Source organism: Cricetulus griseus (assembly GCF_003668045.3).
Source record: "Cricetulus griseus strain 17A/GY chromosome 1 unlocalized genomic scaffold, alternate assembly CriGri-PICRH-1.0 chr1_0, whole genome shotgun sequence".
NCBI lineage: Eukaryota > Metazoa > Chordata > Mammalia > Rodentia > Cricetidae > Cricetulus > Cricetulus griseus.
In genome coordinates this window covers 116,960,238-116,978,261 of record NW_023276806.1, presented here as the reverse complement: position 1 = coordinate 116,978,261, position 18,024 = coordinate 116,960,238, and the positions used below count along the sequence as shown (strand labels likewise).

Below are 18,024 nucleotides of genomic sequence, written 5' to 3'. Positions count from 1 at the left end.
CCAAAGGGAGTGCCACTATTAGGAGATGTGGCCTTGTTGGAGTAGGTGCGATCTTGTTGGAAGAAGTGTGTCATTGTGGAGATGGGCTTTGAGGTCTCATATATGCATAAATCATGCCCAATGAGACAGTTCATTTCCTGTTGCCTTTGAATCAAGATGTAAGGACTGCCTACATGCTGTCTTGCTTTATGACATGATGATAATAGACTAAATCTCTGAAATGTAAGCCAACCAATTAAATGCTTTCCTATATAAGAGTTGGAGAGATGGCTCAGAGGTTAAAGAGCACTGGCTGCTCTTCTAGAGGCCATGAGTTCAATTCCTGGCAACCATATGGTGGTTCCCAACCATCCATAATGATTCTGGTGCCCTCTTCTTGCTCGCAGGCAGATTGTTGCATACATAATAAATAAATAAAATCTTTAAAAAAGAAAAAAAAGAGTTGCCATGGCCATGGTTTTTCTTCACAGCAATAGAACCCCTAGCTAAGACACTCTCCTTACATTTTGACCCCTCTTTTGTAATGCTCTCTGAGCCTTGGAGGAGTTTTCCATCTAATTAGGCCATTGTCCCACAGTATCATTGTGCCACCAGGAGTCACTTGTTCTCCAGCGCATCATCAGTGGCTATGAGTTGAGACTGACAAAAATGGTGAGCTACCGGCATAAAGACATGTTTAGAAGACAATTTAACAGGCACATTGCCATCCACTTAGAAGTCATTTCCCATCTGGAACTTATGAACAGAAACACAGGTTTCTGTTCTGGCTTACAGTACCAGATGTGAACTCCCTTTTGTGAAGCATGCCTTAAATCCAATCAAAAGGCTGTTGGTCTAACCCATGATAGCTGAACCATTATTACACAAGTAGAGCTTCTTTCCTTTCATGTCAGCATTTTAGCATTGAGTATATAGCCAAGCAGGAATGTTGGTGACAGTTCTCCACCAGCAGCCTGTATGGCCACCTCTGACATTATGAAAGTCAGCCAACAGATTGGAAGTTTCCAGTTCAGTCCCAGCTTAACTTCTCCCGTGTCCTGTAGTATGTGTAGAATCTTCAGCAATAGGGACTTACCACGTAGTTTTGGCATATAATTAAAAGCAGTAGCAATAATCGTTATGGTTTGTGGGGACTCAGGGGCTTCCCTACCAATAACTGAGAAGAGATAGCTCACCCCTAACATTGGAATTTTTATTTAATAACCTTTTACCTCTTGAAGTGTCCTTTTTTTTTTTTACCCATAATGGTGCCTCTTGCTTTTAAATTTTGTAGACTGTTTTAACAACCCTTTTTTTTTTTTTTTTAATTAACCCAGCCCCGGCGGGGTTATAAGATAAGTAGAAGAACCCTTGTACCTGGTTGTCTCTCCCATGACTTTCCAAATCTGAAAAACCCTCAGAGGTTAGCATTACATCATCTATATAACAAAGCAATTCCCAGAGGATGTGTGGGACAAGGCATCACCCTGACCCACCATCCCAGAGCAAATAGTGGGGTTACAAAAATAACCTTGGTGAAGCACTCTAAAAGTCTGTTGTCACCTGTTCTCAGCAAGTGCCAAGTAATTCCAGGTTTATAACTGAGAAGATAGTGAAGTCAAACATAAGTAAGGTCTACTACAGCATGGAAATGTTCCATCCACTGGTATCAATTTTTTCCTTCACAGGTCAAGGTTGGGAACAATGCATGGATAAGAAGCTCTAATTTAATTAGTTCCCTATAATCCTCAGTCATTCTCTCTGAGTCATTATGTTTACATAGCCAGGAGATTTCTTATGGAGTCCCCCTTTTTCACCTTTGATGAACTCAGTAGGTCTGACATTATCTGCTCAGACCTATTCATGACCAAATGTGAATGTGGTCCTGCTATCCCCTGTTGCTCTTTCTGGCTCCCTGGGTCAGAATATTCTCTCTCTCTCTCTCTCTCTCTCTCTCTCTCTCTCTCTCTCTGTGTGTGTGTGTGTGTGTGTGTGTGTTGTTTTGTTTTATTTTTGAGAGTGTTTCTCTGCGTAGGCCTGGATGTCCTGAAACTTACTCTGTAGACCAGGCTGGCCTCGAACTCAGAGATCTGCTTGCCTCTGCCTCCCAAGTGTGGGCCACAACCACCGGGCAGACTCCTCTGTAAGCAGAGTTCTACCTGGCTGGGTGAACTGGGGTTCAGACACAACTTATTTCTAGTTATCTCATGAGTGCTTGTCCCTCCTCTTCCCCCACCCCCTTTTTTATTACAAAAGATTGGACTTGAGGAGTATCTTTTATCATTTTTAGGATAACTCTTTCATCCTTTTGTTTATCTAATTGTCACATCAGAGGATAACATGGAGGATGCTACCTGCATCTCCCTTTTTTGTTGTAATTTCTTCTTTCCTAAACAAGGTTTTGTTTAGCTGCCATCTTGGCCTGAGGTGTATTTTAACTACACACAACAGTGTTCAAGCAACTTCTGTCACCATTTGTCACAATCTCAACCCTTGTGTACTAATCTTAAAGATTTCAAAATTTCCTCTAAACCTTTATGGGTTTTAGGTCATCTTCGTATTTGCAAGGTGAACTCCACTCATCAAGTAGGTACACCACCTCATACTACACAGATGAAAACCACTATCTGATCATTCTTCCCATAGGCACTCCTTATCCTCATAGTTCAGCCTTAGTTGTATGTTTCACTACTCATAGCAAGAACTATGCAACTGTTGTCATAGCACAAAGGCATACTAATACACCCCATCCAGAAAGGACAACTCTAGTTATTCCCTCTGCTGATAGTCCCCATCAGGCATCTCAGTCACAATTATATGTCTTACTCCCAATAACCAGGACCATACTCATTTCTCCCCAAGTCATCTTTGGTTTTGTTATGTGTCTGCTCAGGTGCCAATTATGTTGTGTGACAAAACTTTTCTGGGAGAGACACGGCACACACATCTAATCACCCCAGATAGAGATCCCATGGCAGACCAAGAAGCACAGATACCCATGAAGTCCAACTTGGTGAAACTATGTTTTTTATTGGGATTCCTTACAGGAATGTAGGTGAGGAGTTAAAGGATGAGAAAACACTCAAAGACAGCTGCATCACCAAAGCCTACCCCAGCATAAGTGACAGCTCACAAAAGCTGGGGACCTGGGGAACACTGCTCAGCCTGCAGGAAGAAGCTCAACAAGTTGGAGACTGTCCTTTTCAGGCAGCTCACCTGGTTTTTGTTTCTTCTGGACAGCCAGTCTGGTCTCTGCTTATTCAAGGAGTTACTCAGAGTCATCCTTGCAGATTGGCTTATCTGAGAGTGAGGCTCAACAGTCTTTACTGTTTGTATACTCTTGGTAAAGGAGGGGTGCTGTGGAACAATCTTTGTGCACTATAAATATGTATTACTCTTATTGGTTAATAAAGAGCTGACTGTCCTATAGCTGGGAAGGAAGAGATTGGGTGGAGAGTCAGACTAGGAGGATTCTGGGAAGAACAAGGGCAGAGTCTGAAGAGTCTTGAACCAGACAAAGAGGAAGCAGGAGATAAACATGCCATGCTGAAAAAAGGCACCACCATGTGGGAGAGCATAGATAAGAAATATGGGTTAATTTAAAATTCAAGAGTTAGCTACTAACAAGCCTGAACTATTGACTGAGCATTTATAATTAATAATAAGTTTCTGTGTGGATATTTGAAAGCTGGCAGTCCTGATGAAAAACTCTGCCTATACATGCCATTCCAAAATGGGACTGGGATTTCCACATAAGACCTAACAAAGCTAAAAAGAAACATTTTTTTAAATGCAACCTGCACGAGGCTTTATTATAGTTGTTTAACGAGCTAACCCCATGTTAGCTTGGGCCTTCCATCCATCCACCATGGCGGATGGCTAGGAAAGATTGCTCGAAGTGTCTGCATAGAGATAAAAGAAACATTTTTAAGCACACAAAAAACAGAGTCAAATGCAGCTTCCTGATAACTGACTTTTCTTGGGTATGTTTAATACTAATGACAAAGGCACATTCCTTTAAGAGATGGCTTTCTTGGCTCAGTGCTAGTAGGCTAACACAGCACAACTCTTTTAAGAGGCCCTACTACCAAACATTTAAGTGGGGTTTATGAACAGTGGGCACCATGCTACTTGTTGACAGTGTGGACCCAACAACTTCCCTGAGCTGGGGCAGTAAACATGGCTGCTGCCAATACCTCCACCATGAGGCTAAGCTCTCAGGAAACCAAATGGGGAGAAGCCAGCCACCAATTTCATGCACCAAAGTATTCACTAAGCTGAGCTATGTCAGCGGCTATCATAACTGTCTAAGATTCATCTTATGTGATCAAAGAGCACACAGATGCTCAGAAAGACAGATCTAAATGGAAAAACTCTAAATGGGTTACAGTGTGTTTAAAAATATACATAGGTTTGGGAGAGAGAAGAGAAAAGGTATATACAGTTATAGATTAAAACTTTTCTTAGTTATGATAAAAGGTAAATTAGGTATAAAACTTTAGACTCACAAAGATAAAATAATAAATTTTGCCAAATACAAATGGACAGGCTATTATAACTGTAATTCTTACTTGACAACTGTTTTTGTTGTGTGTAATTTTACTATGTTAAAGATAAAACCTTCCTTTTTAATTGGACAAAAAGATAGAAATGCTGTGGAACAATCTTTGTACACTGTAAATATGTATTACTCTCATTGTTTAATAAAGAGCTGACTGGTCTATATCTGATCAGGAAGAGATTGGGTGGGAGAGCCAGACTAGGAGGACGCTGGGAAGAAGAATAGCAGAGTCTGAGGAGTCTCGAGCCAGATGCAGAGGAAGCAGGATGTGCAGAAAATGAGGCAATAAACCATGGACCACATGGTAGAACTATGTAAAAGCTAGTTAGTAACAAGCCTAAGCTATTGACTGAGTATTTATAATTAACTCTTTTGTGGTTATTTGGGAGTGACTGATGAGACACAGAGAAACTACCCTTAGAAAAGATGGTCGGTTTCAGGGACTTCGAGATATTTTGGGTTGTTTGCTTTTTGTCTTAATGGAGATTATCTGAAGGATTGAATGTTTCAATTTCAGAGGAAACTATTACACAACACTGTCAGGTATGTTGTCTCAATAAGTAGTAAAGTAACTAATACAATACTTTATAAATTTATTTGAGCATAAAATATTTCTCATATGAAAGTGTATGAGTAGATCATCATTATTAATAGGAACTTTTAGGACGTGAAGTGATGGTTCGGTGGCTAAGAGTACTTGCTGCCCATAAAAAGGAGCTCATTTGGTTCCTGGCACCTATATGGCATCTCAAAACCATCTTTAACTCCAGTTTCAAGGGATCCGACAGTCTTCTATGACATCCTTGGGTACCAGACATGTACCTACATAGATATATGTATGCAGCAGGAATGTATACATGAATGTATACATTCACACATATAAAATTAAATTAATCCTTTTTAAAAAGGTACTTCAAATATACAATGTTTATTCAGATAAAAGAAAAATAATGCCACAGATTAGCTTGTGCAAGACAATAAATTATCGTATTATCAAAATTCATCTAGCTTTGCAAGTGTGGAAGCACACAACTATAATCACAGCACTCAGGAAAGGAAGGCAAGAGGATCAAGAGTTTAAGACCATCCTCAGATAGTGAGTTTAAGGCTAGCTGGAGCTATGTGCAGCCCTGTCAAGAAAGAAAGGAAAAGTCCACAATGAAGCCCTTTGCTTTGTATGATAACTTAAAAAAAATATTTTTTAAAAATAAGAGTCTCAGTCTGGGTGGTGGTAGTACATGCTTTTATTCTTAGCAGAGGCAGAGGCAAGTGGATCTCTGTGAGTTTAAGACCAGCCTGGTCTACATAGTTCCACAAAAGCCAGAGCTATGTAGAGAGACCCTGCCTCAAAATAAAAATAAAAATAAATAGAGGGAGGGTTGCATAGAGGCAACTAACATTTTCCAGTACTTGCAAGGGTTCATTAAAGTGATAACACAAGGTAAATACGTCAATCAATAGATTTGAATTGGGCTTTGAAACCAATTCTTTTTTTTTTTACATTTTTAAATTAATTTTTTACATTCCAATGACAGTTCCCCCTCCCTCCTTTCCTCCTACTCCCTCCACTCCCTCCTCCACCCATCTGCTCCATGGAGAGGGTAAGACCTCCCCTAGGAAGTCTACTAAGTCTGTCTCATCATCTAGTTGAGGCAGGACAAAGGCACCTCTCCACCCCCACACTGTGTCTAGGCTGGGCAAGGTATCTCTCCATATAGAATGGGCTTCACTAAGTCACTTTGTGCATTAGTGTTAGATCTTGGACCCACTGCCAGTGGCCTCATATATTGTCCAGGTCACACCATTGTCACCTATATTAAGGGAGTCTAGTTTGGTCTTATGCAGATTCCTCATTTGTCAGACCTGAGTCAGTGATCTCTCACTAGCTCAGGTCAGCTGATTCTGTGGGTTTCACCATCATGGTCTTGACTCCTTTGTTCATATTTTTGCTCCTCCCTCACTTCGACTGTACTTCAGGAGCTTGGCCCATTGGTTAGTTGTGGATTTCTGCATCTGCTTCCATCTGTTTCTAGAAGAGGGTTCAAGCTTCTCTGGGGTTGTGGATTGTAGGCTGGGTATCTTGCTTTATGTCTGATGTCCACTTATGAGTGAGTACATATTATATTTATCTTTCTGGTTATGGGTTACCTCACTTAGGGTGGTTTTTTCTAGTTATGTTCATTTGCCTGCGAATTTTAGGATGTCATTGTTTCTTACCACTGAGTAATACTCCAATGTATAACTATACCACTTTTCTTTATCCATTCTTCAGTTGAGGGCATCTAGGCTGTTTCCCAAGACCTGGCTATAACAATGTTGCTATGAACATAGTTGAGCATATGTCCTTGTGGTGTGAATGTGCCTCTTTTGGGTATATGCCCAACAGTGGTATTTCAGGGTCTTGAGGTAGGTTGTTCACTAATTTTCTGAGAAATCACCATACTGATTTCCACAGCGACTGTACAAGTTTGCATTCCCACCAGCAAAAATGGAGGAGTGTTCCCCTTTCTCCACATCCTCTCCAGCATAAGCTGTCATTGGTGTTTTTTATTTTAGCCATTCACTGTAAGATGGAATCTCATAATGGTTTTGATTTGCATTTCCCTGATGACTAAGGATGTTGAACATTTTCTTAAATGTCTTTCTGCAATTTGAGACTGTCCTGTTGAGACTTCTCTATTTAGATCTGTACCCCATTTTTAAAGTGGATTATTTGGTAGTTTGATTTCTAGTTTGTTAAGTTCTTTGTATATTTTGGAGATCAGTCTTTTGCCAGATGTGGGGTTGGTAAAGATCTTTCCCCATTCTGTAGGGAGCCATTTTGTCTTGTTGACTGTGTCCTTTGTGAAAACAATTCTTTAGCCCAGTGCTCCACAGGTAGACTCTCTAGTTCAAAGCCTGCCTGTACTACAGGATGAGACCCTTGTTCAAAATAAGACAAGACATTCAACATTGCTTACAACTTTCATTTTGTGTTTAGATAAAATACAACGCATGGATATAGACTAGGAATCTGATTTCTGTGGCAATCAAATAATGAAATATCTATCAATAAGATTTCAGAAAATATTTCCTATTGGAAGAGCCTCATAGTAATATGTTCAAATATATCAAAGAATATGTGAATAAATGGAAAATTCATAAAATGAGGAAATATTTCAAAGAAGTCAGTTCTCTCCAAATTTTCTCATAATTGTAATGTAATTTTGAATAAATTCTCATGAGATCAGATTTCCATCAGTGTTTAAAAAGCAATACCAAGCTAGGAGCTATTGTGTAGCAGTTTCCTTCAGATTAAAACCTTCCATTTTAGAGGAAAATTTAAGACACAGGGAAGGTGAAAAGGGAAAAATGAAACAGGCTATAATAGGACAGGATGTTTACAAAAAAATGAAACAATGGGATGTTCCAGGGGAGGCCAAACACTCCATTCATCAAGGAAGCTCCATTCAGACAGAAAGTAAACAACCAAAAATAGCTCAGGAAGTCCCTGAAACTGACCATATTCTCTAGGCCCCTCCTTTACCCAGAGTATATAACCAGTAAAGCCTGCTGAGCCTCACTCTCAGATAAGCCAGTCTGCAAGGATGACTCTGAGACACCTCTTGAAATAAGCAGAGACCAATCTGGCTGCCCAGAAGAAACAAAAACCAGGTGAGCTGCCTGGAATGGATATTTTCCAACTTGTTGAGTTGCTTCCTGCAGGCTGAACAGTGTTCCCCAGGTTCCCAGATTTGTGAGCTGTCACCCATGCTGGGGTAGGCTTTGGTGATGCAGCTGTCTTTGAGTGTTTTCTGATCCTGTAAATAATGCCTCATCCTCATTCTTGTAAGAAACCCCAATAAAACTCATAGTTTCACCAAGTTGGACTTTTGGGTATCTGCTTTTTGGTCTACCGTCAGTTTCCTATTTGAGATGAGTAGACATTTGTTCACATTCCCCCAGGAATAGTGTCACACATCAGGGACCAGCAAGGTGGCTTAGCAGGTAAAGACACCTATCCCCAGGCTTCACAATTTGAATTCAAACCCTGAGAATCACAAGTACAAGGAAAGATTCTCTCCAACTTGTTCTCTGATCTCCATACTCAACAATGGCACATGCATACCCTCCTGTGTTAATATATAAATGTTTAAAAAATAAGCCAAGGTAAACAACTTAAAATGTTTCTGAAGTTTCGGTCCATGGCTGCTTGATGGTGTTGTTTTGAGCCTATGGAAACACACTTTCTTATATAGGAAGCAAATGGCAGAAGAGGCTGCTTATTTCACAGCATCCTGGAAGTAGAGATGAAAGCAACCGAAGTCCCAGTGTTGTGAGGAGCGAGTACATTGTGGGAGCCTGTGTCAATAGGCATTCATGACATGAGCATGGTATGTCAAGGATGCCAATGCCTGAGACTCACGGGAATGGCAAGGCCTTCCTTCAGTCAGCTCAGCAGAATGGCAAGGTCTTTCCCTGGTCTGAGTATAGATGCTGACCAAAGGTTGACCTTTAAAACTGTACTGATGAGCGTACCAACTGCAGCTTCTTCATCCTGATGACTGATCACACACACACACACACACTGAGAGTGCTCCCCAGTCCACAAATAATGATAACAGACTTATTATTAATTACAAAAGTTAAGCCTTAGCTTAGGCTTGCTACCAACTAGCTCTTATAATTTGAATTAGCCCATATTTTTAAATCTATGTTTTGCCATGTGACTCATCACCTCATCTCCGTACTGCACCGTCCTGCTTTCCTTGCATCTCACTGGCAAATCTGCCTTTCTCCTTCCCAGAGTTCTCTCTCTGTCTGGAAGTCTTGCCTATAGTCTTTGGTCTAGTTACTGGCCTTTCAGCTCATTATTGCACCAATCACAGCAACACATCTTCATGCAGTACACAAATATCCCACAATACTGGAGTGTCTCCACCAAAGTACAGTGATCCCAGATTTATGTTACTGTTGTCTTTCTTTCTTAATCTCCTGTTGCTCCCAGTAAGGTTTCCAGGATCCAGTTTGGAGGGCCGTGGCACAGAACCACCTTCAAGAACATTCCCTCAGTGACTTAACTTCCTCTTACTTGGCTACACCTTCTAAAAGGTCCACCACGCCCACACATCACCAAATTTCAACTTATGGTTTCAAATGAATTAGCTTATTGTAGCTTTCCCCTGGGCCTGGGTAGAACATCGTTTTGGAGGTAGGGGTATAGCAGAGACTGTTTTTCACTTCTTGGCAGCACAAAACAGAGAGGCAAAAATACAGGAAGAGCCCAAGACGAGATAGAACCTTCCCCTGATTCCCATGAACTACTTCCTCCTACTAAGCTCTTTGCTTCCCTTTCACTACCTCCCAAAACTGCTATCAGACTCTGAATCTATCAAAGGATTAATCCAGGGATTTGGTCAAAGCCTTCTGATCCACTTGTCTTGGGAAATGCCACCAGACATACCCAGAGGTGAGTCTCAACAGTTCCATAGGAGTTTTTGAATCCAGTGAAGTTCAAAATCAATGTGAATCATCATGTCGCCAATGGTAATAAATACAAAGACAACAAAGTATGATCATACGTGCCTGTAACCCTCAGTTTGGAATCTGGAAGCAAAAGAATCGTAAGTTCAAAGTCATCCACAGAAATGCAGAGTGTTCAAGGCCAGCAGGGGCTACTAATAAGACATGGCCTCAAATAAAGTCTAGAAAGCAAATAACTACGATCATAATTTCCACGTTTTAGAATGGAACAATAGCTTCATTTTGGACATTTCAACCTCAGTGCTTTGCTATTAATCAGATATGTAGTTCATACCTGTACTCTCATACTCAGAACAATGAAGCAGGAGGATTGCAGTGAGACCAAGTCTTGATACAAAAATAAACAAATATTAAATTGGTTAATTTTAATAAAGGAATGTTTATGGTGAAATCACTTAATTCTGAAGCATTTCATTTTTGTTTGCTTTACAGTCAATCTCTAATTTTTCTTTTCCTTTGGGGCATTCTTCTGTCAGTGTTTGAATGATGACTTTATCACTCATATACTATAAACATTTAATAAACTTGCCCACAGGCTCTGAGGCTGTAACTCTGTGGTTAGAGGACTTGCCTAGCAAACACAAGGCCCTTAGTTTGGCCCCCAGCTTCACAACAAAACAAAACAAAACAAAACAAAACAAAAAAAAACCCTAAAACCCAAAAACCACCACCAACAAAACTCACAAACATCTTTGAGAATAAGGTAAGCGTTGTAACATCACTGGTAATCAGATAAGCTAAAAGTACCAAGTATGAATTAAACAACAAATAGTACTTGCTTCAAGGTATTTTCTGACATATGATATCATATAATGTAATTAGCATTTTCTTTTTAAAATAAATTTTAGAAGGCAAAATACTCCCTGCATAAAATTTCCCCACCAAGTACTATCTATTAATATCACACAGATAGCAGTTTTAGTAATGCTGCTTTAAGGTCCCAGGATTGACTACGCAACTCAAAAGTTATATTTAACTGCTTGCTCCGGGGTGAGGGTGTTCTGAAACTGCTGGAAACGACTAGTTAAATATTTAGAAACACAGATTCCCTGGAATGTGGGATGAAAACGAGCACTTAAGGGTGGAAAAGAAAGAAAACAGGAAATACAGAAACCCAGACGAGTGAAACTATGTGTGACTACACAGAGGAATGAATCACTAAGGCTGGGTTGGGGACGAGCGGCATTTTTGCTTGGATGCTAAGTTGGAATATTAACACCTCTAGAGTGTTATTTCCAGTACTAAGCTGCAGGACTTGCCCCTGACTTCAGAGCCTGGACCTTAGGCTTTTCAATATGATAAAAGACCAGTAGGGGGAGAGAAATGCAGAATACTGTGTAACAGTAGTAATCTTAAAAGCAGATCTCTCTCGTTCTTCTCGAACAAAAGAGATGGATACGTTACGCAGTGCCAAACCACCACCCTGAATCTAACTTGAAGCCAGCATAACTTTTTTTTTTTTTTTTAAGCCTCAAAACCGAAAAACAATAGCACAACTTCTATAGCTAGAATACGAGGGAAAGGGATGGGACACAGCCAAAGGTCTCTGGGAGCTGAGTCAAAGGACTGCAGAGGGCTATCCGGCCGGGTTACAATTTAAACCAGTGTTTGCAAAAGACTTCTAAAATCGGCATCCAATTTGGCATAGCCGCCCTTCATCTCGCCCTCATTTCGTTTTCTCTTTGGGCGTCCCTCGCTTCCAACTTCCGTCAGCTTCTCCCAAGACAGAACGTCGCTGGAAGAAACTAACAGGCGTGACACGTCCGCTGTCCCTGGATGACACCACAGCCTAGTTACCGCAGCGCTGAGTCGCACTGCCACTCGGGGCGGAAGAGCTGGGCGCAGGCGCAGTGAGTCACTGTTACCGAATTTGCCCATTGCCCGGCCTCTTCTCCTCCTCCTCACTTCCGCTCCCTCGCAGATCTGTTTCCGGGGCGTTGCAAGTTCGGCCCCTCCTCAGCTCTCACCCTCCTCTGCCCCAGGAGGGGGGAGCCGAGGGGGTGGGGAAGAGTTCGTTGTTTGTTTACACGATGTGAGCGGAAAGAGAGACCAATAAAGTTTATTCTGGAAACAAAAGGAAAAAGAGCCCGGGCGCCGGCCAGCGGAGCCGGGGGTGGGGGCGTGCGGCGGGGCCGGCGCCGAGCGGAGCGAGCAGTCGAGCGAGCGGCAGTTCCGGTGCCGCGGCGGCCGAGGCTGGGGCTGGGGCGGCCGGCGAGGCAGCGCTCGGGCCCGGCCGGGCCGCTCCGCAGCGGCGGGGGAGAGGGCCCGGGAGGCGGGCGCGCGCCGCCCGCTGTCCTCTCCCTCGGCGCCGCCGCCGCCGCCGCCCGCGGGGCCGGGACCCGATGCGGCGGGAGCCGCGCAGCCTGGAGGAGCCGGAGCGTGAGTAGATGGCGGGGAGGGCGGGCTGCGGGCGGGCGGGCTCCCGACCCCTCTCGTCGTAGCCGGCCGCCGCCCGGTCCTCCTCCTTCGCGCGGTCTCGGGGCGGCCGGGAAGGGCACGCGAGGGCCGCACGCCCCGGGCTCGGGTGTCGGCTGTCCCCGCCGCCCGCACTCTTGCCGGGCCTTCCCTCCCGGATCCGGGTGTCGGCTCACGGGCGCGCGTCTTCTCTGTGCCTCCCCTTCGCTCCAGGGACCGGGCGGCCTCGGCCGCCGCTCCCGGACGGTGTCAGTGTCCGCTGTACGTGGGTAGATGGAGGACAAGCGGAGGGCTTGTGCAGTCTGCGTCTGTGGGGAACCGAGTTGACTGCAGCCCGAAGCTCGTGCCTCCACTGCGCCTTTGTGCACTCGCGGGGCGTGGGCTCCCAGGACCCTGGGGAAACCGGCTTGGGAGGAGCCCAGGTAGCACAGGTCTGGTCGTTACCACTGCAACTTTTGAACCACTTTGGACCATATCGGAGGTTAACATCTCTTGGTATTTGTTGACATCGTGTGATGTAGAATCTGTACGTTTGATGGTGCGTTTTAAGAAAAGTCCTGATCCAAAAAATAAAAAATACCGTGTTGCTGAATTAATTTGGATAAATCAAAACACGGTGTTTTTGATTAGTGAGCTCCCACCGCAATGGCAGTTCAAGAATTTGTTAACATGTCTATATTTAAGTTGTAAGGCATTTTTGTTTTAAACTAAGGCGTTGGGTTCTGGTTGACAGCGTAGATCACGGTCTAAACATCACGTGTTCTGGAAATTTTTAATTATCAGATTAACTGTTCTGCAGTGTCATCAGTCAAAATTATCTGAAGGGTACGGTTGGTGTTGATGTATGGTTTTGTTTTTTGAATTTGGGTTTTGTTGATTTCTAGTTTTTTACGTCGTGTTTTGGGACTTTTTAAGGGAGACAATAGCAAATATGTAAGCGTCCATACCTTTTTTTTTTTAATTGTACGTTTTTCAAAATAGCCCTTTCCCATTTAAAAAAAAATCACAGAACGAGTGATTGAAACAAATGGTACCACATCAGACTAGTAATATCGTCAGGAGGGAAATAAAGTAACAAATGTTGCCATTTAATGGGTGACTGCATAAAGCTTGAAAGCGTGCCTGTCCAAGTGGAAGCAATTAAAAGTGAACACGCAAAGCAAAACACTGACTTTAAGGTTTTTCAAATTTCATGTATGTTAGATGTAGTATTAAAGAAGTGTCATTAAGTCCAGATAACTAAGTAAAACAGTGAATTTGTGAGTGTATTCTCAGGAGGGAGCTTTCCGTGGAAGACTGGTAACAGCACCTGCGGGTCCTAGAGGCCTAGCTTCCTTCCTGCCATAAGGTCCTCTATCCCCAGTCAGTACTCCCTTCAAAAACCATCTAAATTTAGAAAGAGAATACTCATAAAGAAAGCGATGATAACTTTTTAAAGGCAGCTTACTGTCGTTTACCGAATAGAGATTTTAAACAGTTGCAGTCATGTACAGAGCATTTGCTCTGTTGGTCTGTTTATTTGAAGAGAGTGAACTTAATCCTGTTTGATCTCTTTAGCAGCTCGAGTGGCATTAAAAGGATCAGTTCTCTCTATTTTACTGTTCTATTTCTCGAATTCCAAAGTGGAGGAATCCTTAAATGAAGTGTTTATGAAGCATCACGAAAGATTTCCCCTCCACAAAAGTACTTATGATCTTTGAAATTATCCATCTTCAGAAATCTCAGAATATCATTCATGGCCCATTTTGTAAGGGATAGTCAGGTAGGGTTTTTTGAGGATCTGGTTTCTTTTAAGTCATTTACCTGTCCTATTTAGGTAGAGCAACATCAGTGTCCCTAGGAAATGATATTCTAATCTGAGGCCAGACAGGTGGCAAGAGACACAGATTCATTGAGAAAATAAGCGTTTTCTGACTTCTTTCACTTCTGCCTCTAATCTTCTCCAGGTCATTGCTCACTCAGTAGATCTGGGAAACAGGGCCCAAAGAGGTTTAATTAAGATCATCTTTTATTTTTCAAAATCTCAGTAGTAAATGTGTGAATATGTATACATCCAAGTTTTTGTTTGCTTGGTTTTGGTTTTGGGAAGGCTTGTGGTTACTGCTGCTGTTACTGAGCTGGGGTCTTGCTGTGCAGTTTATGGCCTGGAACTGAGGTACTCTTGCCTTCACCTCTGCTAGGATCATCAGGATCCACCACCTTGCCTGGTCTTTTCTTTAGCAGTGTTTTTCAGTCCTGACTACACAGGGTCATCTAGGAAGCATTTTTTAAATCATGATAGATTCTGATGTGCTTTGTCTGATATGGAGCCAGACGTGTTTTGTTTATTTTGTTTTAAAGTTCGTGAAATTCTAATGGATAGGATTGTGAAGCTCTGTGTGTCAAGGGCCTGTCTGACTTGGTCCTTGTTTCTCCCTTTTCTCTTGGACTGCAGGCTCCCTGACCTTTCCTTGCTCTCTGTAAATGCTGCTCCCACTTCCTGCAACACTAGTACTCTTGGTTGTGCTTCCCTGACTCGCTGATTCCTCTCATCTTTCACATTGCCTCCTTTGAAAAGTGCAGTCTGGGTTAGGTGTCCCTGTTTCCTGTTCCCATGGCATCTTGTCCCCCACTGTAACCAAATTTCCTCACTGCATTGCCATCTGTTTGTCTGTGTCCTCTACCAGGATGTGAATTCCAAGAGGATGGGGACTTGTCTGTCACATATACAGTTGTGCCTTTTAACCAGTTATAGCTATACATTATAGGCAATTGACTGTACAAGCACTATTGGTGAAGTTTCTTTACAATGTGTGTTAATTCATAAGCTTTTATTCCTGCCAAATACATTTCACCCCCCCCCCCAAATGTATACATCCTTGAAACTACTGCTCACATGGAGTTTCACTGTTTCACTTGGAGGCATTTGAGGTGTTACAATTACATCAAGTGGCACTCCATTCCAAACACACACGTGCACACCAGCAGTGTGGACCATTACTAGATCCACAGGAGACTCGAATGCATTCAGATATTCCTTTAGCCCTAAATGTGTGTTTCTGGGGAAATGTTGAACTCTTCAGTCTTGGTCCTCCTCTATCTCAGACAGACTCTATTGGATGTCCTGTGTGGTACTCAGTGATCTAGCCTTAAAATTCAGAGCAGCAAAGGTGGCATTCAAATCTGTTATGTTTAGAACCTTGCTCCAGTCAGCACTTGCTACCTTGGACGGGTATCCTAATCTGTGTAATAGGGGTGTTGCTACTCACATAGGGTTGAATTTAGTTCAGATCCAGGAGAGTTGTTGACTAATCTAGTTCAAAGTGTTCATTCTCATTGGAGAAGAAGAGTCTCCTCTAATCAGAGGAAGCTGTGTGTATCAGAAGTTCTGTTTCCCACTTTTCAGCTGCTGGTACTGAAGATATGAATAGGGTCCCAAACCAATGTGGTTTTTTGTTTCATTTTCTTAGAATCCTACTCACCCAGGTTTTGGTCAATTTGAATGGAAAACCACTCTATCTAGATAACATATGTCAAGCTACTAAAGCATGTGTGAAGTGATAAGTTTACAGGGCTCCCAAGTTAAGCAAAGTCAGATTTGATATTCAAAGAAAGGGAGCAAATTAAAATTAATAGTGACTTTAAAAAGAAGTCTCAATGCCTGGTGGAATCTCTTTACAAATCCTTAAAGTTCAAGGGCTGTTATTGAGCAATTTCTAAGTTATAAAGGAAATACAGGAAAATGATCTCAGGGCTAATTCCAGAAGTGAGGCACTAAGCATGTTCCCACTGTGCAGACAGGAAGCAGTGGGGAGAGCCCTCTGAAATTAAGAAATAAGAGCAATGGTTAGGAGAAACTGAAGTATTTGGGTAGATATAACAGGTAAATACAAGACAGCGTGACAGTGAAGTCTGAGGACCCAACATGAAGCCTGGGATTACTGTCATCTGTGAAGGCTCCAGGTTACATAGACTATGTTACTCTCCATCGGCCTTTAATGTCTGAGTGAGTTGACCCTAGTTAAGGAACTGTGGGGTATTCATTCCTCCTCTGCATCTGTCCATTTAGGGAGTTGGATTTAGAATGCTGCAGTGACCAGACTTTAAGTCAGTGATGACAGAGCTGGTGTACAGCAAAGCTGTCTTCCCTCACATTCCGTGTGTCCAAACGAAGCAGTTTCTGCTGGTGTTGGAGCTCTGCTCTTGGGCTGGAGAGATGCCTCAGTGGTTGAGAACCTGTACTGCTCCTTCAGAGTTCAATTCTCAGCAACCCCCTGTAACTCTAGCTTAGGTGCCTCTGTGGGCACCAGACCTTGTGTGCACATACTCACATGTAATTAAAAAAATTTTTTTTAATAGCTCTGGTCTCGATGCCTGATACCCTCACTGCTACTCTGTGTCTGTGGGGATGGACAGTAGCACCTTTGGCCTCTTTATGCTTCAGTATAGCAGTGTGTTGCTTGCTGAATAATTAATGTCCTAAGGAGAAAATTTAAGTGATTCCTCAGCTCTGCCATAAAACCATTTAGGAAATAATGTACATATGATCATTATTTTAAATTTATATCTAATACAAGAATTATATGGGTTTTTGTTGTTATTTTGGGGGGTGGGGGACAGGGTTTCTGTGTAGCTTTGGACCCTATCCTGGTACTCACTCTGTAGACCAGGCTGGCCTCGAACTCACAGCGATCCACCTGCCTCTGTCTCCTGAGTGCTGGGATTAAAGGCATGCGCCACCAAGAATAATGTGTTTTCTATTTGGTTTGGAAATTAAGTGTTTGGTCTTGGTAGTTAGCATGACAGTTTGTCTAAATTATACTCATTTATAAGCAGTTAACTTTCAGTAACTTTTAGCATATAATTGGGTTTATAATAAAGAAGTCTTTCTATCAAGGTCCACATTGCCATCTGAAATAGAGTGTTTTGTCTTATTTATACCCAGCTGTTTATTTCACTGATTGAAGCTTGCTATGTGGCTCACAGTAGCCATATGTAGCCATATGTAGATGAGGATATCCTTCAGCTTGCTTTAATCCTCTTGTCTCAGCTTCTATAGTGCTGGGATTATAGGTATAAGCTACCACACTAGGCTTAAAAATGTCCTTTTTTAAAAAGTCTTGAGAACTCCTAAGGTACTGCACATAGAAGGTACTTCGGGTTCTTACTGTCTGTTTAATAGAAGCTAGAAAGTCAGTGTGTTCTGTGAAAGTCGACCATGATAAACTCATCGTGTTGTGATGCTGACTCTGTCTGAGGGTGCTAGTAAGACTGACAGAACTGTTTCATCAAGTAGCTGGGAAATATTAGGTGGTAATGTCAGCATGATGAAGAGGGAGGGAAAAAACAGTGTGTACATGCATTCATTCTAGGTTCCTGACACAGAAGCAGGTGGATCTCCAAGTTCAAGGTCAGCATGTTCTATATAGTGAGTTCCAGGCCAGCCAAAGCTACATGGTGAGACTTTGTCTCAAAAAACAAAAGCAGTAATTTTAAAATTTAGACTCATTTGAAAATCAAGATACTTTTCTCTATATTTCTATCAATTAGTAGCTATACACTTAAAA

The 18,024-nt window shown here is 42.3% G+C and overlaps 1 protein-coding gene across 1 annotated transcript in view; it reads left to right on the top strand.

Moving 5' to 3' along the window:
* Nucleotides 1-12,007: 12,007 nt before the first annotated feature.
* Nucleotides 12,008-18,024, top strand: part of Pik3ca (phosphatidylinositol-4,5-bisphosphate 3-kinase catalytic subunit alpha) — a 72,812-nt gene continuing 66,795 nt past the window's right edge. Inside the window, exon 1 of the mRNA XM_027392021.2 lies at nt 12,008-12,442. The gene's annotated coding sequence lies outside the window, so the exon portion shown is untranslated. The remainder of the gene's footprint in view (nt 12,443-18,024) is intronic.